Raw genomic sequence first — 22,558 nt, 5'->3', positions numbered from 1 at the left:
TACTAACTAAATTTAGTGGAAGTGGTTCAAGGCTTTCCTATTTTTAGTTAGCTAGTAAAGTAACGTCGAAAAAGCAGTTAAGTTTACCACTGGAAATTTTATTCTACTCACAAAACATCGTTTATATATTGCACTATTGATAAAAGGAAATATTTTAATACAGGATGATAAAAACTAACTGTGTCCAACAAAAATGTGAACGAATACTCCCTGAGTGGGTTTCCAAGTTCTACAATGGATCGAAGGATGACCTATGCCATATCACATCTATAGTCTAGGTTTAAATTAAGTTTCACAAAAAGCAAATTATCAAAATGGTCTACAGTGACCCTCAATTATCTGTAATTACTTATCTAACTTGTCGTAAATTACAGTGGCTGATGTGGCTTCTCAATAACTACATAACAGAAAAATCATCACGTTTCAGATTTTTACTTCAAGTGGCAAATGTGAACACCATGAGATTTAATTAACGATCGACACTAGTATTACGCAAAAAGGGGGTGTAATATATGAGACTTCTGCAGTTCTGAGTGAAGCTTTATGCGCTGTTATGCGGCATCGCGTGCGTTAATTACCTTGTCGGTGTTCGTCAGGGGGCGGCGCAGCTCCATACAGCTCGCCGTCTCGGAAGCAACTCTCTCCTAACTTCTCCTTAATACAATTTTCCGAAGTTGGTTTAAAAAAAACTATCTGGCTGTGTTTTCATCTGACCAGTCAGGGTCTCAATGTTAAACTTAAGCTCCGCCTACAAACATTCTGTCTATCCAATGAGAAACGTTGTACTTTTCGTGGTGGGGCAATGTTTTTAAAGTTTTCAACGTAACAGAGACGCGAAAAAGTCTCACGCCAAAACTTGCAGCCGGCGTGGCCCTTTTAGTGTTATCGTAAGATCTATACTGTTCTTCTGGAGGGATCTATCTTTTAACATGGGCTGTTGGGTGGTCCTGGCGGTTAGCTCGCGACGTGGGTGTCCGTCCCTTATTGTAGGGCCTTCTAGCTTAACACGGTTCTGCTTTCGGCTTCTGTTCTCGTTTCTCCCCTCGGAACTGCGTCAGTCTCACGGTGGGACGGTATGACATGCATTTAGGCATTCTTGTGTTACTCTGTGGTATTCCATTTGCTCACTCGTTACTCGTATTACTTTGGTTAATTTAATGTCACGATTTATTCGGAGCTATGTGACATACTACTGGATTTGCTTATCATGTCAGGGTTTTCATGGAAGGTGTTGGATTTACCTGACACCTTACAATCGTTACCTCAACTCGCAAGTGTTTTACAGGATGAGTGGTGTAATATTTCCTTGAAAACCATACAGGACCTTTGCTTGTCCAATCCGAGATAACTGGAAGCTATTTTGAATGCCAACGGTTTGGTTACGCCATATTAGGCATGGTAATGTGTAGTGCTTCCATTTTTTTCACTCCCTGTATATGACTGAATTGAAGACTTGCTAGAGAACAGGAGCCCTTCTGAAGATCACACATCGCCAGTAGCGAAGGCAGCGTCCGCCGTCCATCAAGACTATCTGACTGGACTGCTGCTGTTCGCGATGTAAAAAATGGCGTGGCGGCCAACGTCTGTAGTATTGTGAACCTGTTCGCAGACGACGCAGTGGCGTAAAGGGAGACGACGTCGTTAGAAACTTGTTACGAAATGAGCAGAGACTTCGAGATACTTAGCACCTCCATCTACATCTGCTACATCTACATGTACATGGTTACTCTGCAATTCACGCTTAAGTGCCTGGCAGAGGGTTCATCGAACCATTTTCATACTACTTCTCTACAATTCCACTCTTGAATGGTGCGTCGGAAAAAGGAACGCCTACATCCTTCCGTTCGTGCTCTGATTTCTCATATTTTATTATGATGATCATTTCTCCCTACGAAGGTGGGTGTCAACAAAATATTTTCGCATTTGGAAGAGAAAGCTGGTGATTGAAATTTCGTGAATATATCTCGCCGCAATGAAAAGATAACACGAAACGAGCTGCCCTTCTTTGCACTTTTTCGATGTCCCCCGTCAATCCTACCTGGTAAGGATCCCACACCGCGCAGCAGTATTCCAGCAAGTGTGGTGTAGGCTGTCTCTTTAGTGGGTTTGTCGCATCTTCTAAGTAGTTTCGCCAACAAAGCGGAGTCTTTGTTTCGCCTTCCCCACAATATTATCTATGTGGTCTTTCCAATTGAAGTTGCTCGTAATTGTAATTCCTAGGTATTTAATCGAAATGACAGCCCTTAGATTTGTGCGACTTTTCGTATATCCAAAATTTATAGGATTTCTTTTACTACCCATGTGGATGATCCCCCACTTTTCTTTGTTTAGTGTCAACTGCCACTTTTCGCACCATACAGAAATTCTCTCTAGAAAATTTTGTAATTGGAATTGATCGTCTGATGATTTTACTAGACGGTAAATTACAGCGTCATCTGCAAACTATCTAAGGGGGCTGCTCAGATTATCACCTAGATCATTTATATAAATCACGAACAGCAGAGGGCCTATGACACTACCTTGCGGAACGCCAGATATCACTTCTGTTCTACTTGATGATTTACCGTCTGTCACTAAGAACTGTGATCTCTCTGAGACGAAATCACGAATCCAGTCACACAACTGAGACGGTACTCCATATGCACACAATTTGATTAATTGTCGCTTGTGGGGAACAGTATCAAAAGCCTTCTGCAAATCTAGGAATATGGAATCGATCTGATATCCCTTGTCGACAGCACTCATTACTTCTTGGGAATAAAGAGCTAGCTGTGTTGCACAAGAACAATATTTCCTGAATCCGTGTTGGTTATGTATCAATAACCTAGTGAAGAGATTGTCAGTTGAACATCAATAAATTAATGCAGTTCATGTAAATGGATGAAAGAATCATCATCACAACCATCCAGCGTCTAGCAACTTTTTTGCGGTATGATTTATGGCGCACCCAACAAGCAAAGTGGCCTATTGGAATTCGAGAATGTCCCAAGTAATTTTAGTACTCCACAAGAAATTAATAAGTCCTGAATTCCGCTAACGACTGCATCTAATGTTCTCGACGCTACTTCGATACCTCATCGAAACACAGTGAAGAATTTGGGACAACTCAATTGTGCAGAAAATATTGTTGCCGCATACAGAAAGTCTACTGCGATTCTCTAAGCTCTCAAAAAGTTTCATAATATATTTCCACAGGATGTGAAACGTAAGCTTTTGCAATCACTCGTTCCACCAAGCGATGTACTCCATCACTCCACTATTAGTGAGAACGCTAGATAACCTATGAATGCCTGTGAGCGCTACATCCACAGCCTGCGTCTGTTCCAGCCTGTCACTGCTTCATACACCCATTTAGGCTGGTCACGGCTGATTGCGTCTCCCCAGCGTGCGTGCACTGCTGTACCACGTATCAGAGATTAAAACGCGCGCTCTCACTTATTCAGTATCCAAGCTGGGCCTTCTCTATGGCTATTGTCTGCCACTGGAGCAAGCTGCCCTACACTTTGCGCACAATCCAATATCTTCTTGATTTCATGAAGAAGTTGAATCACTTCTTCCTGCCGCTCTCGTAACGTTTCCATAAAAATTAACGTACGAAGGGATTCTGGTGAGTCCTTGGCATTTCCTAGTTAAAAATGACGTAGATTAATTTTGTTGTTCTTTAGGTTGTGATAGTAACTGCATAGCAGAAACATTGGTTTTTATTTTTCTGTGTAGGTTTGAAGCGAACATGGGATAAGAAAATAGGGCATTCGCTGTGAAAGAGAGTCGTACTGTGATTAAGTATCTTTTTTTTTTTAAAGGGAACACGGCCAAACAAATTTATGGAGATATGTCTGGTACACTGGGTGTTAATTGGCCTTCCTTCTTCATTACCATGGATTGGGCTGCCGCGTTTAAAACAGGGCATTTCAGTACTGAAGAAGGCCAACTCAAGTCCGGCAACCGTGGATGGTGGTCACTCTACGAGTGTGATCCTGGATGATCGGATAACTTCTAGCATAGACCCTGGCATACCCCAATACGGTGACGGCCATTGTTCACTAGACATAAGAAAGTTCTCAGTCAAATTAGTTCCCAAATGTCTTAATGCAGACCAAAAGCGCGAACGAGTTGTTGCTTCACAGTCCATTTCGATTCAGTTTCGCCGGGATCCTGTATGATTTTTTGATCGTTTCGTCGCCATGGATGAAACATGGATACACACTTTTGATCCAGAGACTTAAGAATAGTTCAGTGGTTCTTCAGGTCAAAAATGTTCAAAACCGAAAGATCAGCAGGCAAGTTGTTCGCATCCATATTTTGCGGTAAGGGTGGACTCCTACTTATTGACTACTTTTGACATTGCAGACCATAAAGACAAATTACTATGTTGAAGTCCTCGACGAATTGAGGCAAACTGGGCTTCAAACGTATAGGCAAGATAAGAGAAGCAATCTCGTTTCTGCAAGACAATACTCCTCTTCACAAGATGTCCATTGTAACGTCACAGTTATTTACACGGCTGCAGAGTTCTGCAGTAAGTTTTATTCCGTTAGGTCAAGCTGTATTGGAGGCTGGCAATGAAGCATCCAGCCCTGGCCGTTGTGTAGTCCGCTGTAGGTGTCATAATGCCATCTGTCGTGGTGTGCAGACCGTGAGAAATGCGCTGTGTGGAGCGAACTAAGAAACTAAATAACTAAAATAAATATGATCTGTCTGTTTTCAGATTTGGTATAGGAACTTTTATAATTTATAAGAACATGTGTGTAAAATTTTTCACCGACACTTAGTAAATTCAGATAGGAATCACAACAGTTTCAGTTTCTTTGTCCTTTGGAAATACTAACAGCACTCTCAGCGCGCACAAGTTATTTTTAAGAAATTTTGATTCTAAACTTGTCATAATTTTGCTTTCGTAATGAAAGTAATAGTTTAAAATCTGATATTTATATTTTGTGTTATGGTGGGAGTAAATGAGAGTGAATGTGAGTGTGTATGTGGGGACAAACGTCAAATTTCAATTTCATAATGCATTACACCATCCGTAACTAGCAAGTGTTACGTAACCAGGATGTCCTGAAAGCGGCGAATCCCCGTAACAGGTGGATGACGTATGTCTAGGAGCGTTTGCTTTTGTAATAAGGCAGCCAGAAAGATAGTAAGAGGAGACTTAGTTCTAAAGTATATTTCAAGCATAGTTTTTTTTTAATTTTCGTTTAGTTCGGTTTTGTGGAACATTTTGTGAATTTTTGCAATATGAAATGACTTAGATGCTTCCGCGATTGCTGATTGGAGTAAAGCGGTTTGCCCGCGAAATTGATCATGAAAGATTAATTTGATTGGATGATCGTTTTGATCAACCAATGGGAGAAAAGTCTTTCCCGCGTAATTGAATGAGTTATATGCCCTGTGAGCGACGGCATTCAGTCAGTCGTGGACTCGTCGGACGGAAGGTCATGTTAAATGTGTCCGAAAAAATTATCTGTAAGATGAAGAAATGACGGTTAAATCACCCTCGGTTTATATCCCCGCGCTAGCAATGTGAAATCAGTGGTCTAGGAGTAGCGTTTTTCACTCTTGATCGAAATGTCTTCGGTCCTGGGTTCGATCCCCGCCACTGCCTAAATTTTGAAAAATAATCAGCATTGGCGGCCGAAGACTTCCGGCATAAGAAGTCAGCCTCATTCTGCCAACGGCCTTGTCAAAGAGGGCGGAGGAGCGGATAGAGGTTCAGGGCGCTCTCTTGTCCTAGGGGTGGGAAATTGCTCCTAAAGGTGGAAGAATCAGCAATGATCAACGACATGAGGATGCAGAAGGCAATGGAAACCACTGCATTAAAGACACGTAACGTGTTTCCACAGGACTTGTGGCCTGTAATTGAAGAAGTGTCATGATGATCTCTACATTGGCAAAAGATTCCGGAATAGTCCCCCATTCGGATCTCCGGGAGGGGACTGCCAAGGGGGAGGTTACCGTGAGGAGAAGATTGAATAATCAACGAAAGGATAACGTTCTACGAGTTGGAGCGTGGAATGTCAGAAGCTTGAACGTGGTAGGGAAACTAGAAAATCTGAAAAGGGAAATGCAAAGGCTCAATATAGATATAGTAGGGGTCAGTGAAGTGAAGTGGAAGGAATACAAGGATTTCTGGTCAGATGAGTATCGGGTAATATCAACAGCAGCAGACAATGGTATAACAGGTGTAGGATTCGTTATGAATAGGAAGGTAGGGCAGAGGGTGTGTTACTGTGAACAGTTCAGTGACCGGGTTGTTCTAATCAGAATCGACAGCAGACCAACACCGACAACGATAGTTCAGGTATACATGCCGATGTCGCAAGCTGAAGATGAACAGATAGAGAAAGTGTATGAAGATATTGAAAGGGTAAAGCAGTATGTAAAGGGGGACGAAAATCTAATAGTCATGGGCGACTGGAATGCAGCTGTAGGGGAAGGAGTAGAAGAAAATGTTACAGGAGAATATGGGCTTGGGACAAGGAATGAAAGAGGAGAAAGACTAATTGAGTTCTGTAACAAGTTTCAGCTAGTAATAGCGAATACCCTGTTCAAGAATCACAAGAGGAGGAGGTATACTTGGAAAAGGCCGGGAGATACGGGAAGATTTCAATTAGATTACATCATGGTCAGACAGAGATTCCGAAATCAGATACTGGATTGTAAGGCGTACCCAGGACCAGATATAGACTCAGATCACAATATAGTAGTGATGAAGAGTAGGCTGAAGTTCAAGACATTAGTCAGGAAGAATCAATACGCAAAGAAGTGGGATACAAAAGTACTAAGGAATGACGAGATACGTTTGAAGTTCTCTAACGCTATAGATACAAAAATAAGGAATAGCGCAGTAGGCAGTACAGTTGATGAGGAATGGACATCTCTAAAAAGGGCCATCACAGAAGTTGGGAAGGTAAACAAACATAGGTACAAAGAAGGTAGCTGCGAAGAAACCATGGGTAACGGAAGAAATACTTCAGTTGATTGATGACAGGAGGAAGTACAAACATGTTCCGGGAAAATCAGGAATACAGAAATACAAGTCGCTGAGGAATGAAATAAATAGGAAGTGCAGGGAAGCTAAGACGAAATGGCTGCAGGAAAAATGTGAAAACATCGAAAAAGATATGATTGTCGGAAGGACAGACTCAGCATACAGGAAAGTCAAAACAACCTTTGGTGACATTAAAAGCAACGGTGGTAACATTAAGAGTGCAACGGGAATTCCACTGTTAAATGCAGAGGAGAGAGCAGATAGGTGGAAAGAATACATTGAAAGCCTCTGAGGGTGAAGATTTGTCTGGTGTGATAGAAGAAGAAACAGGAGTCGATTTAGAAGAGATAGGGGATCCAGTATTAGAATCGGAATTTAAAAGAGCTTTGGAGGACTTACGGTCAAATAAGGCAGAAGGGATAGATAACATTCCATCAGAATTTCTAAAATCATTGGGGGAAGTGGCAACAAAACGACTATTCACGTTGGTGTGTAGAATATATGAGTCTGGCGATATACCATCTGACTTGCGGAAAAGCATCATCCACACAATTCCGAAGACGGCAAGAGCTGACAAGTGCGAGAACTCTCGCACAATCAGCTTAGCAGCTCATGCATCGAAGCTGCTTACAAGAATAATATACAGAAGAACGGAAAAGAAAATTGAGAATGCGCTAGGTGACGATCAGTTTGGCTTTAGGAAAAGTAAAGGGTCGAGAGAGGCAATTCTGACGTTACGGCTAATAATGGAAGCAAGGCTAAAGAAAAATCAACACACTTTCATAGGTTTTGTCGACCTCGAAAAAGCGTTCGACAATATAAAATGGTGCAAGCTGTTCGAGATTCTGAAAAAAGTAGGGGTAAGCTATAGGGAGAGACGGGTCATATACAACATGTACAACAACCAAGAGGGAATAATAAGAGTGGACGATCAAGAACGAAGTGCTCGTATTAAGAAGGGTGTAAGACAAGGCTGTAGCCATTCGCCCCTGCTCTTCAATCTGTACATCGAGGAAGCAATGATGGAAATAAAAGAAAGGTTCAGGAGTGGAATTAAAATACAAGGTGAAAGGATATCAATGATACGATTCGCTGATGACATTGCTATCCTGAGTGAAAGTGAAGAAGAATTAAATGATCTGCTGAACGGAATGAACAGTCTAATGAGTACACAGTATGGTTTGAGAGTAAATCGGAGAAAGACGAAGGTAATGAGAAGTAGTAGAAATGAGAACAGCGAGAAACTTAAGATCAGGATTGATGGTCACGAGGTCAGTGAAGTTAAGGAATTCTGCTACCTAGGCAGTAAAATAACCAATGACGGACGGAGCAAGGAGGAGATCAAAAGCAGACTCGCTATGGCAAAAAAGGCATTTCTGGCCAAGAGAAGTCTACTAATATCAAATACCGGCCTTAATTTGAGGAAGAAATTTCTGAGGATGTACGCCTGGAGTACAGCATTGTATGGTAGTGAAACATGGACTGTGGGAAAACCGGAATAGAAGAGAATCGAAGCATTTGAGATGTGGTGCTACAGACGAATGTTGAAAATTAGGTGGACTGATAAGGTAAGGAATGAGGAGGTTCTACGCAGAATCGGAGAGGAAAGGAATATGTGGAAAACACTGATAAGGAGAAGGGACAGGATGATAGGACATCTGCTAAGACATGAGGGAATGACTTCCATGGTACTAGAGGGAGCTGTAGAGGGCAAAAACTGTAGAGGAAGACAGAGATTGGAATACGTCAAGCAAATAATTGAGGACGTAGGTTGCAAGTGCTACTTTGAGATGAAGAGGTTAGCACAGGAAAGAAAATCGTGGCGGGCCGCATCAAACCAGTCAGTAGACTGATGACCAAAAAAAAAAAAAAAAGCAGATACAATTACGGACATTTCGGTGAAGTTTTGAGAGTTTTTGGAATGTTGGTTGCAAAATAAAACGCGTGTGAAACTATCGGCCTTTGTGAATATTCTGCGTGGCGTGTTCCGTATGCATGTACAGAACATTTTTGCGAGCATCTTCTTCCGAAGAATCCACTGAAAAGGACCGAATAAGACCTCGTTTTGTAACAGTGTATTGCCTGTGTGAATCTCGTAATATTTCGGGTTGAACTTAGCACATATCGGGCTGTCTTACGTGTGATATAAGGTGCATGAACTAGTAGTAGATGTGCTACCAAAGTAAATTTGGGTTTGGTGACACCATGAATGAGAAGAACCTTAATAAAATATCAGTATCTACAAACAAACATTTTCAATGAAGCGAGGAAGCACCCACTTTGCCCGTTATTAACAGAGATTTACAGGTTTATCTTGTTACTGGAGTTACGCGGACTTTGTAATCGTAAGTATGGACGGCGGTTTTCTTCAACGCTGCTTTTCTCATCGTCTACATGGTACCTATTAATGCAGAGCATCGGCTGGTGAACGGACACTATACTGAGGTAGGTGGACATTAATTAAACCGCAAAACGAGGTCCGCCAACCCCGCCCCGTCGCACCATCACGCAGAAAAAAATGGATTTCATTTTGAAATCTTCAAACATCTTCTCTTTTCAACCGACTTTGCCTCTATACACTACTATTTGTTCTCAAACCTGAAGAAAAATCTCAAGGAAAGACGATTTCTGAACACCGAGGAAGCCACAAATGCTGACGATATGTTTTTTATTAAGGAAGTTCGAACAGAGGTATTATAAATGTATTGAGCGCAGAGGGAACATTTTGAGGAAATGAATTTTTCGCAGACATAGCAGTATTTTTTCTTTACGAAACCAAAGACTTACCAGCACTGCCTCGTACATGGCCAGTTGTTCCCCCGTCAAACCCTAAAATAAACGCTCTCATCTTCTCCCAGTTAGACTTCTTTCTCACGCCATTATCTTTACCCTGCTCCATTAATTGTTATACCATCTCTCTCATGCATTCATTATCTCATGTCCTTTGGTGCTAGCGCTCATACTGTAGGTTTCACGTGTCTCCTTGTAATTTGCTTATGCTGTCTGCATGCCACCGTATGCACCTTAACCTCTCTTGTCTTAGGTTCCTACAAGAGATACAATGTTGTGACAGCAGGACATTCGCACCGTCTGAGTCAAACGCTGGTCCCTTAAATTTATCTGACAAGCTTTTTCGAGACCAACAATATCTTTACTCCAAAGATTATCATTTGCGGCCCCCGAGTACCTCCGTTACATTTCTGTGTGGGCTTACAACCCACTACGAACCTAGCAGTGCGTTCGATTTCTGAAACAATACCTGCTTGATAAATACTCCAAACGATAGTATTTGGAACTACCTACATAGCAATATCTGAACATAAATATTTTTTTCCTAAATGTACAGTAAAACAGCAGGACAATTTTGAAATGACGTACATCAAATTATTTGCTCTATTGGAAGAGCATATTTTGCAGTAACGTTCTAAACAGGTGAGAGTCGTCAGGAAGTGATTCTTGTTAGCTATGGGGCCCCTTGCTCCAACCTGTACACGGCTTGCGTGCACTGTGTATAATAATTTCGTTTAGGCCGGTATTACACTATCTAATATCTTTGTCAAATATCTTTGCCAAAAATCTTTGTCAAAGACATTTGATGGTATAATAGGGAACTTTGTCAAATGTCGTCCAATATTTGATCAAATGTAGGGCCTCGCTGTAGATTTGATCAAAGAAGTCGCTTGTCTTCTGTTCACTGCAGTGTGACATGTTACCACATAGAGCGCTAGCATCGCTGCAGCGTTCTGTCGTCTGTAGTGTTTTTATAACCATTGCCGGTAAATACGATTGATGTATGCCGACAGCTACAAAATTAATAGGGGTGTATGAAGCTGATGAGGTGCTTTATAACGTGAGGCACCCTGAATACAAAAATAGATTAAGAAGATTGCAGACCTGAGCTGACCTGACCTAACCTAACCTAACGTAACCTAACCGTCTCTTGTAGCAAGGAATCGGAGTGTTACAGTGAGCCTGTCTTCAGCATATGTAGCAGTTCTTAAGTGAATACTGTGCTTTTTGATGTGAGAATACACTTCATTGAACACATTCAGAAATGTATGCTCATCCATTCTCAAGTAATTGATGTACGACTTGACGTCCTCCACTGTAAGCTCACGTAACAAGTTTTGTTGAATGCTTTTATCCTGTCGTCGTAAGCCCCACGGCTTCACCCAGGTATGTTTCCTTTTTTCCCCCCACTTCTCTTCCGCATGTGCTCACAGTGCAATTGTGGTACATGCAACTGCTGCGGTTAATAACAAGTTGTTGTTGTCAGCCATCTTGAACTCCGACGAAAAATGTAATGACAGTGTAATACCCCTTCTAGCGCTACGTCAAAGATCTTTGTCAAATATATTTGACGGAAAATTTGATCACATCTTTGATCAAATCTTTGACAAAGAAATTTGATAGTCTGATACCAAAAAAAAATGGTTCAAATGGCTCTGAGCACTATGGGACTTAACATCTGTGGTCATCAGTCCCCTAGAACGTAGAACTATTTAAACCTAACTAACCTAAGGACATCACACACATCCATGCCCGAGGCAGGATTCGAACCTGCGACCGTAGCAGCCGCACGGTTCCGGACTGAGCGCCTAGAACCGCTAGGCCACTGCGGCCGGCAGTGTAATACCGGCCTTAGCTCAAGGGCCTGGTGCCAGTTATTTAACTGGACGCCAAGTCGGCATCTTGCGTAACCCTAACGTACATACATTTTGTTATTGATTAAATAATTAAAAAAATTGACATTTGGTTCCTCCACCGCTTCAGCGAAACGGGCTCTCCCGATCTCGCCCACCCACGGGAGACTCTGGGTACGCTTCCGTGAGCACAATTTTTTAAAGATATTCTCAGATAGGGCACGCCTCCACACTTAAGAGGAACAAAAAGTGAACTGTACAGGCGAACTCTGGCGAAAAGCGAGTAACGCGTGCAGTAATTGTCGGTCGTGCACTGCGCGCCAGGGTGTGGTGGCTGCAGAGAGTGGTACGATGTGAGGGACTGGCCACGTGGGTGGCCCACGGGGTACGGCAGCCACGCCCGTGACGTCACTGCCAGCAGGTGAACTGACAGCTGTGTAATTGGCGCAGTCGCTGGCGTAACGGCGCTGCCCCTCTGCTGCTTTCACTGGCAGTCTGCTGGACTGAACCTTCACATGACCCACGCCTCAACATCTACGTCTACATTTCACGGGCCACGTTACGCTGTGCGGAGCTGGTCACCTTTGTGCTGTTCCCCACTCTGCTGTTGGGCGAAAGGTGCGTGAGAACGACTGCCGGCATGACTGCATATGAGGTCGAATGTCTCTAACAAGGAACCCCTGCAGTTTGAGATCGCAGAAGGCTAATATGTTTACGGCATGCGACGCCCCACGTATTGTCTACCACGTAACCACAATACTGGCTGCTAATGGCAACTGGAGGTATCCATGAAAAGAAACAAAGCAATATTCTAAATGCACAAGATAATTTTAAAGAAATGAGATTTTTTAGCGGGTTTCTAGAATTATTTTAGGGTAGGTATGCGACTTTAAGTTGGTAGCATGTCACTGACGGAGTTGCTAGAGACTAACGATGGCAGACCAATGCAATAAGGCGCCGAATAGCATAGCGTTACCGTCAAGCACACGGCTGTAACCACGCCACAACACCTAGGCACGTCAGTCCACAACAGCTCCCGAGCCGGCACAGTGCGACAGCATACTTGGTAGCAATGGGACGGCCATCGACTTGTGTCAACAACTTCAATGTAAGACGAGGACCCACAGTCCAATATACTTTTAATTCTGTTTTACTCTATGGACTTCCCAACTATTTGTGATGGTATTTTGTCTTTTTAGTCCGTTTAATTTCATGGCATAGACTTTACAACCTGATGATGAGAGCATTGTCTCTTGAAACGCGTTGTTAAAATATGTGTATAAGAATCGCGGTTGAATGCTAACAGTGATAACTAGTATAACGACAACTGCTACCTCGACTCCATAATGGATGATATTAAATGAAGGTATCCAATTGTGAGCACAGCATGAGGCTATGGAGCCTGGTTGAACTGCTTAAGCGACGAGTAACTCACAACGGTGCCACAGTGCTAATGATGTTGGTACAAAGCAGAGCAATGGCAACGATAAACATTGCATTATATCTACAACAACAGTGGCTGGAATTGACTTTTCGTCAGAAGGGAACCCAAGCAATTTATCAGAGTGAGAAAGAAGTGGCAGATGAAATACAGGCTTTCCTACAAGATGAGTCAATGGAACGTGTTGTGTCATATACGCTTGACTGTGCGGAGAATGTATATGAGGAGTACAATGATGAGGATACGTGCTTAACAAGTTAAAGCGATACTGAAACAGGTGTCGAGATATGTAGCTCATCATCTTTGTCCGACATGGAGCACAAATCCCGTCTGCAGTGACACTTAGTAAAGGACAGTCATTGTCCAAGGTGTGGGTTGATGTTGTTGTGGTCTTCAGTCCTCAGACTGGTTTGATGCAACTCTCCATGCTACTCTATCCTGTGCAAGCTTCTTCATCTCCCAGGACCTACTGCAACCTACATCCTTCTGAATCTGCTTAGTGTATTCATCTCTTGGTCTCCCTATTCGATTTTTACTCTCTACGCTGCCCTCCAATACTAAATTGGTGATCCCTTGATGCCTCTGAACATGTCCTACCAACCAATCCCTTCTTCTAGTCAAGTTGTGCCTCAAGCTCCTCTTCTCCTCAATTCTGTTCAATACCTCCTCATTAGTTATGTGATCTACTCATCTAATCTTCAGCATTTCGAAAGCTTCTATTCTCTTCTTGTCTAAAGTATGGTAAGGTATGGGTACTAAACATAATTACGTACGTGGAAGATCACCCGCAGCATAGTAAAAAAAATAAAAAGTAAATTATGAACAGATTTCGAATAAGTCCGCAGCAAAATGGACGTGAAGTGCACAAGAAAAACTACGGATATTCAGGGGGGGACAAGGTGCCCTTGTTGCAAAAACTGGTGTTTGCACGTTTCAAAGATGCTCGATAAAATTTACAGGTGACCTTCAACGTTATATATATGAACTTACGGGTGACATAGACTAGAGCGATTTCAAGGCAAGCAGTTGATGGTTTCAAAACTTCAAAGAGTGTTTCAGTATTGGAAGACGTAAGACAAAGAAGTTTTAAACAAAGCGTCAACTTGACGATGCACAGCAAACCTCGAAATAGGCCATAAAATTTGTAGATAAATTTGTCCTGCCATACAGTAAGGAATTTTCAACTCTGACAGCTCGGGAAATGCATATGAAAGGAACCCTGAAAATTAGAGGTAACAAGAGAGTTGTATCACGATCAACTAACATCAGTGCCTTAACGCATTTGCATACAAATTATACTGATTGTTAATGTGGATGGTAAATTGGCTGTGAAGATATTTATTGTGCTGCGAGAAGTTGGAGGAGGTGCTTTGTCCCCTAGATTCTTTCTCGAGTGGAAGTTCTTTCAAGAACAGTAGGGAATACTTACGTCACTGCAGGCAAGAGAGGGAAAATGGGCGTAAGAGAACCACAACTATGGTATAAGCACTGCTTTTGGCCAATAGCCGGCCAAGATAAGTAGTCTAACTCGTTCTTGCCTGATTCCTGGTAAAAATCATACTCCTTTAGAGCAAACTATCCCTCCTGAAAAGCGTGTGACATTGCGATTCATACCACCTGAAACCACTGGACAAATTCATCCTCGGAATGTTTGTTTTTCCGTGCCTATAAAACACATTATCGCACTATCTGCAGCTACGCCTTAAAGGATAGCCAGTTTAATGATAAGCTTCACGACAAAATGTTTCGCATTCGGTTGCATGCCATCACACTGCATTAGATCTCAGCGCCCTGTTACACCAATATGATTGTATGAACATTCCTTAAGAATGGATACGTACCTGAATCTCCTGCACAGTCTGTAGCTCCCAATGAGTTCGCCTTTGTGGACACTGTGATGCGCCAGTTTCCATTCGGTGTTCATGGCGCAAGTTAATAGTTTGTTTTGAACATTTCTTGAATGGCGACGATATCAGTTTTGGGAAGTGTATTACATCCATTCCATAGAAGGTTGATCTTTGCGTCTAACGGGCACTCCTTTTCCGTCATCCTTCTAATGCACGTGGAGAGCCATTAACAGATAATATTATTTTTTCTTACATAATTGTTAATACAATAGTTTCAAATTATCCGTACTAAAGAATGAACTTGAGACCACACTGTCAAAGGGTCCTTTTTTTTCTTTATTGAGTTTCGATTCCCCCCCCCCCCCTCCCCCCCCGAAGGGGGCGGGCGGGCTGGCAGCAGCTTAGTATGGCGCTCTTCAGCCTACAGAATTTGTTTTAAAAAGATGAAGATAATAAATAATAAAAACAGGCGATAAAATCGGAGACTTAAATGGTAAAACGGCGGGAAAATCGTGGAACTTCAAACACAGAACAAAGAGATGATGATGCTAATAAAATACGTATGAAACAGACAGGTAAAATAATAGACAGGCAATTAAAAAACACTGCGAAAGCCTGGTTTCTGTTCCCAACAGACATAAAATTCACACCCCGCGACAGCATGGTTTCGGTTCGAAACACTTTGGAAAGACGAACAACACTGAACATTCAATTGAACAATGCACTAAAAAGTTGGCAAATACGACATACCACAGCCGAGGGCAGATGGGGGGAACCTGGACAGACGATGGGAAATAAAAAGGGGGGAAAGAGAGGAGAAACGAAGAGGGGGAGGAGGAGCTGCTGGAGGACGAGGGCCCATAAGAAAGGGAAAGGGGGGGGGGGACGGGTGCTGGGCAGACGCTACAGGGAGTGGGGATCAAAAGGTCCCTTGTTAAGCTTACATCTATGCTCAGGAAGCTACAGTACGGTGTAGATAATTGCGTTACCATTATCATTTTGTCCCGTGGAAACCACTCAACAACTTGGTGTGCAGAGATGGTGGGCAAGGCAACGACTGGGGTGGAATCTGGATCAGTGGCGCCAGGTTCTCTTTACCGACGAGTGGAAGATCTGTCTGACGCCTGATGACCGGTGTGGAAGAGGATAGGGGCGGCCAGGTGCTAACGCGTGTCTCAGGCAGTCGGCCCTATTGTGAGGGGGAGTACGTGTCGACCCCACACGGCGCTCCAAAGGCAGCTGCTTATGTAAACTGCAGGCAGAGACTGCGGCCCTCGCTCCGGGTTCCACGGCTGCTCCAGGGACTCGTCCGTGTCACGCACGCCTCACTCGGAAGTTACGTCAGAACGACGTACACGTGTCCAGCAGCACATTTCGAGCAAGCCGAGCATGACACTGGAAGCAGCTTCTCCCTTCTGTGACTAGAGCTTCGCAAATCGCAACATATTCCGGAGAATATGAGTGTTATTGCTGCTCGTTGCACTGAGAGCGATAGCAGCGTGAGCTTATAACACTCCCGTCTCTACTGCTATACCATAACCTCGAAGCTGGAGGCAGTTTGCAAAACAGAATTATTTTGTTAGAGTAATTATGGTATAACGCAACAGAGAGCAGTGTTACCCTCTGAGAGGAATTATATTATATTGACCGTATTGTACCTAACGGAGGTGGCTTATCGGAAGTGAAAGTCAGAATTACGTAAATATTTGAACGGTATGAACAAAATTTTGCCTATCTGCACTGTTCAACTGATAAAGAAAACGGTCGCCAGCCTAACTAGGCAAGAGAAAGGTTAACATTCTCGTTCAAGAAAATAGTTATTAGTAACTCTAATGGATAAACACAACCTATAGTTGGCCACACGCGAGTGCAATGAACTCTGACACATACATATGTTTTCGGATTGAAGCTAACAACTGGAGCAGCACAAACTATTTGCAAAATTATAAGAGATACCGAAACACCCTATTACTTTGAGACTTTAAAGAAATTATGGTTTTTATAATTAGTGGTCTTCCCATTACTTGTTACCCAGCATTAATACAATAGACAAACTGTGGATCCTGTTATATTATTAATATGCACTTCCTATACACTAGAGAGACATACACTTAACAAACATGAGTATATAACGTTTCACAACTGCAGTTTTCCACTTTTACTATAGCGAAACACAATGTTGACAAAATTGCAAAAAACTGACTCACCTTTTTGAATTTACTATAGATATCAAGGTGATCATTTGCTAAGCAAAACTTTAGAAGCCTCAGTCTTGGGAAATTTTAATTTTGAAGTTGGCAACAGCACTTTAATAAGCAGTTTTAATAGGAATATTTTCAGCAGACAACATTTACTTTAACTCACTCTCTTGCCACATTAACTTTAACTTTCTCTTTACTATGTTGAAGAGGCATTAATGAGCAAAATACTGGGCTTTAATGTTCTTTTAGTAAGGACACTCGGATATCACTTTAGCTCAAACGGAGAGGAACCTGAGAGGTGTTATGATAAGGAAAAAATCAAGGTGGTACATAGATTCAGATATAAATTACCTTATATTTGAGCACACTAACACATCCATTAAGCTGATCCTTCACTGTACATCATTGTAGCATTCCGATGTAATGATTGCGCAATAAGGTGGCGATTGCATGTTGTTAGGCGGAATTGCAGGTAGTTTTGCTGGACTCTGTCATTTCTTGGTGGCGATGATAGATACAAATTCCAGAATAGTTCCAGCTATTTATCCATCCATCCGAGGCATTGGAAAGCGGCAGGAAAAGCCTCTCTCGGAACCAGCACGATATGCAACATTTACATGACAGTGCACAGTTTGGTAGCTCGTCCCCGACTCGTAGCTCGTCCCCGACTGACTATCAGTTCCACCTTTTCTACGTAGGCCAACCACAATTTGCGCGCGCTACACAGTTCCGTTCCCGAGGGAAACCAGAACACCTTTTACATACAAACTAACTAAGAACCTTAAGTGAGGATCAGCGGTTTACATAACAGCAACCAAATACATTAAATAAAACAGAACATTTGCACATATTGACATTTCTACCAAAAATTATTCACACAAAATTACAATCATATACAGTAAGATTTGTTCCCTCCAAATGGGACAAAGCATTTAAACGACAATATACAACACCGCATAGAATCACACCATGACTCAAAGTTTGTACAAAGAAAGAAATATACAGTTTTATGCTATCGATTCAATCACACACATTTACAGAAGCTCAGCGATGTAACAGTAAATGAAACAAAAGCAAAATAAATCAGTACAGCATTAGATCTATGGTATTACAAGCTGTCCTTTTAAGTTCCTGACTAACCACTCTCTCGGAAACTGAGACGTTGAAAGGGTCCTGTAGCCACCTTTCATTAGTCCGGTAGCCCATTTTCACTAGCATTTCCCTTTCTTTTCCTTGTTTATCTTTTCTCATAACTCTCATAGTGGTGTGATTGAATGAATGCGGTTGTGTGTCACGTTGCTAGACGGTGGCGTAGTCTGCTGCAGAAAGTCTGCGATAGTCGTACAGATTCAGCAGCAGTTGTACGGAATAGCCAACTCTCGTAGTGGTGAAGTAGGCAAAGAGGTTTGCGCTACTTGTGAGAAATCCGCCTGCGTTAGGTTGGTGGCGGAAATGGCATCTTTGGGTTTTCCGGGCCACGCGGAGCGTCGGGGAGGCTGGAGATGAAAAAGGGAGGCAGTCTGCCGCCGGTACGGGAAGCGTCCACAGCTGTGCTCCGGTCGAAGAATTGTGAGTTAGACTGACCGCGTGGCGCGTTGTTACTTGGCGAGGGGAGAGCTGTTAGCTTTTGGTCTCGCTTTTCAGCTCTGAAAGATTGCTTTGCTTGTCGCAGCAAGGAATGCAAAACTTTGGCAGATTTTTCTGTTAGTAAATTTCTGTAGCAGACTTGGATCCGCCGGAAGAGCGCCACACAAAGGTGTCGATAAGAAGTGAGCACTCGCTTCTGTATGAATGTCTGTTTGCCTTCAGCTGTGCCTGTATAAGCTTTCATTTTTCTAAATATTAATAGCTTTCTCTTCTCGTAAATTTTCCTTGCTTAATGTATCTTTCGTCCGTGGGGAGCCGACCACGTGGTTGAACATTAGAGTTTGTTGGGCTACCGTCATCACTAACTGTCCGGTCTCATGTTTGTCTTAAAGAATGTTAACTGTTCATGATTGTGTGATGTGATATTGTTACAACTTGAGCACGATACCTAGAAACTGCGTCTCCACAAACCACGTGGGCATGCGGGTGTACTGCGAAACGTGTACCGTTTCACGAGTTATTGCGACCAGTTATCAGGCAACAGCAGTTGTATGAATGATTCACACCAATGATTTTAGGTGTAGATTATAACGGTGTATGTACATGCCTCACATCCATATCTTAGGAATAAATGATTTTATACACAATTTTCTCTTGCATTCCGAGGTTACGTTTATGCACCTAAGCCACTCACCTCGTAGCTTTCCTGTTAGCACATCCAACGCGTTTCATTACGCACAGGTCCAGTGATTAGTTTCCCCTCTTATTTTAAAACAAATGCTTTAGATTAAGTCTTATTTTCAGGTATGTTGCTGGGAGCTGATCTTCTGCACGGTGTTCATGCATGTACTATTTTATTTTAAATGGTTGATTATTGTGGACAGTGCACGGGAAATACTATTAATTACATCGCATCCCCTATGAGCGATATCACGACGTACGTATTTTTATGAGTTTTTGGTCTGTGATCAAATTAATTTATTTTCCGACTCGGCCAAACCTTTGATTAGTTGTATGGTTAGAGTCGGTGGCGACCCTAATCTTCTCACGTTAATTTCACGATCAATAAGCATTTCCATTCCCACTCTTAACGTAATAACCCGTAGAAACAGGTTAGCTTACAACGTATTCGGGGAAACAGGGCACGTATTTGTGAGAAGTAGGAGTACGAATGTCATTCTGATTCCGGAATCTTATACAGGGTGTCCCATTTATCTTGACCACCATAAATAATTGTTTTCCAGATGCAAATTACAAAATGTTTCAAGCAAATGTTCTTTAGCTGTCAAAGGGACATCAATCAGCATGATTGCCTTCGTTGTAGCTTTGTTTTTCACAAATACATGAAAAGCGGTATGACTTTTTTAAATGGCACCCTGTATTTTTTATTTGGTAATTCATTTCCTCTCCTACAGACCTATTCAAAAATGTATCACAGTGTACCATTCACTGACTTTGACTCTCCTGTACGATTGCCCAGGAAGATAACATTCCAATGTGCTCAGAGTGGTGACCCTGGACACCGATGCACTGGTGCACTCGTTGATTGAAAGAATTATTTACTGCTTCCAGTGTTGGCTGCTGAAGATAATTACAAGCAAGGACGATAGGTTCCTGAAGGTGCTCTGGAGTTGTTGGGATATCGCGATAGACAACGTCTTTAATGCATCCTCAAAGAAAAAGGACTTAATGGACAGCCTGTCAAAAACTGAATAAATATCTAGCATGAAAACAGGAAGAAGGTGTACTGGACTGTGAAGAAAAAAAAAAAAAAAGAAAAATTAGAAACAATGTACGGCCCAAGGAGATAGCGCAACTCTTATGCGACTGGCGCGAAATTTGAGTATATACGAGGCGTGGTTTTTTTAAAGTAAGTACCGTTTTGAAATTTAAAAAAAGCATGCTAAGATATCTCAATAATTTTATTGACTAACTTCCAAATAGTTTTTATTTTATTATTTGATTAATTAATATCAGATTTAATAAACATGCTCTTGGATTTGTTAATGGCTCTATATCCAGAGGATTTAAATGAGCAGACGAATTTTTTTATCTCTCCAGATCTTCTGGAGGCTTTTATCGTCAATTAATTATTAACTGAGACTAAATTATAAGTATTCGTGCCGAACGTGACGTGTTTGTTATTGATCTTCAATGCTCTGTACACATAAAACTGCATACCACCGCATCACGCACGTTATAATACAAAAACAACAAAATACGATGAAATCAATGCGGCATCTCCGTAGTTCTCGAACGGACGCTCGGCTTACGGAACATACCATTTTCCCGTCACTTTTGCGTGTCACGAACGGGTCCCTCATTCGCTGCAAGACCGACGGGAGGCACTACATCCAAAGACAATGGTCGTCGCAAATGGCCACGCCCACGTCGGAACAAATTGCGTCCTCCCGAGCCTCTTTATAAGTCGGCACACGCAGAGATGCCGCAGAAGACACGACGAACCTTGGAAGCCTGCCATCGAGATCTGTGTCACAATCGTCAGTGGCTAGAAGCTACTACTCAGAACCAAGGACGTTATTCAGTAAGAAAAACCACTGTCAATCGAACAAAAGGAGTTAAGTACACTGAGGCGACAAAAGCCATGGGATTCTTCAATGTAAAGGTTAAACAGCAGGGGCGAAAGACTGCATCCCTGTCTTACACCATTTTGATCCGCGCACATCGTTCTTGGTCGTCCATTCTTATTATTTACTCCTGACTCTTTACATATTGTATATTATGCGTCTCTCCCTATAGCTTAATCCTATTTTCATCAGAATTCCGAACACCTTGCTCCATTTTACATAGTCGAACACTTTATCCATGTCGACAAATCCTATCAACGTGTCTTGATTTTTCTTTAGTCTTGCTTCCATTATCAACCGCAACATCAGAATTGCCTCTCTGGTGCCTTTACCATTCCTAAAACAAAAAGTGATCGTCATACAACACGTCCTCAATTTTCTTCTGTATATTATTCTTGTCGGCAACTTGGATGCATGAGCTGTTAAGCTGATTGTGCGTTAATTCTCGCACTTGTCAGCTCTAGCAGCCTTCTGAATTGTGTGAATGATATTTTTTCGGAAGTCAGATGGTATGTCGCCAGACTCTCAATGTCTACACAGCAACGTGAATAGTCGTTTTGTTATCACTTCCCACAGTGATTTTAGTTCTAATGGAATGTTATCAATCCCTTCTTCTTTATTTGATCATAAGACCTCCAAAGCTCTCTCAAATTCTATTTCTAGAACTGGATCCATTATCTCTTCTAAATCGACTCCAGTCTCTTCTTCTGTCACATCAGACAAATCTCACCCCTCACAGAGGCTTTCAATGTACCCTTTCCACCTATCCGCTCACTCCTCAGTAATTAACAGTGGTTTTCCCATTGAATTCTTAATGTTACCATCCTTGTTTTTAATTTAACCAAAGGTTGTTTTGACTTTCCTCCATCCTGAGTCAGTCCTACCGATAATCATTTCTTTTTCGATTTCTTTACATTTTTCATGCAGCCTTTTCGTCTTAGCTTCCCTGCACTTCCTATTTATTTCATTTCTGAGCGATTTGTATGGCTGGGTTCCTGAATTTCCCTGAACAGTTTTGCACTTTCTCCTTTCATCGATCAATTGAAGAATTTATGTTATCCATGATTTCTTCGCAGCTATCTTGTTTCAATGTTTTTCTCTCCAGCTTTTGTAATTCCCCTTTTTAGAGATGTCCACTCCTCTTCAACTGTACTGCCTACTGAGCTATTCCTTATTGGTCCATCTATAACCTTAGAGAACTTCAAGCGTATCTCGTCATCCCTTAGTACTTTCGTATCCCACTTCTTTGCGTATTGACTC

The sequence above is a fragment of the Schistocerca piceifrons genome, chromosome 1, assembly GCF_021461385.2.
Source record: "Schistocerca piceifrons isolate TAMUIC-IGC-003096 chromosome 1, iqSchPice1.1, whole genome shotgun sequence".
In the NCBI taxonomy this organism is placed as follows: Eukaryota; Metazoa; Arthropoda; class Insecta; order Orthoptera; family Acrididae; genus Schistocerca; species Schistocerca piceifrons.
The sequence above is the reverse complement of the archived record's forward strand: the minus strand, read 5'-3'. Positions refer to the sequence as shown.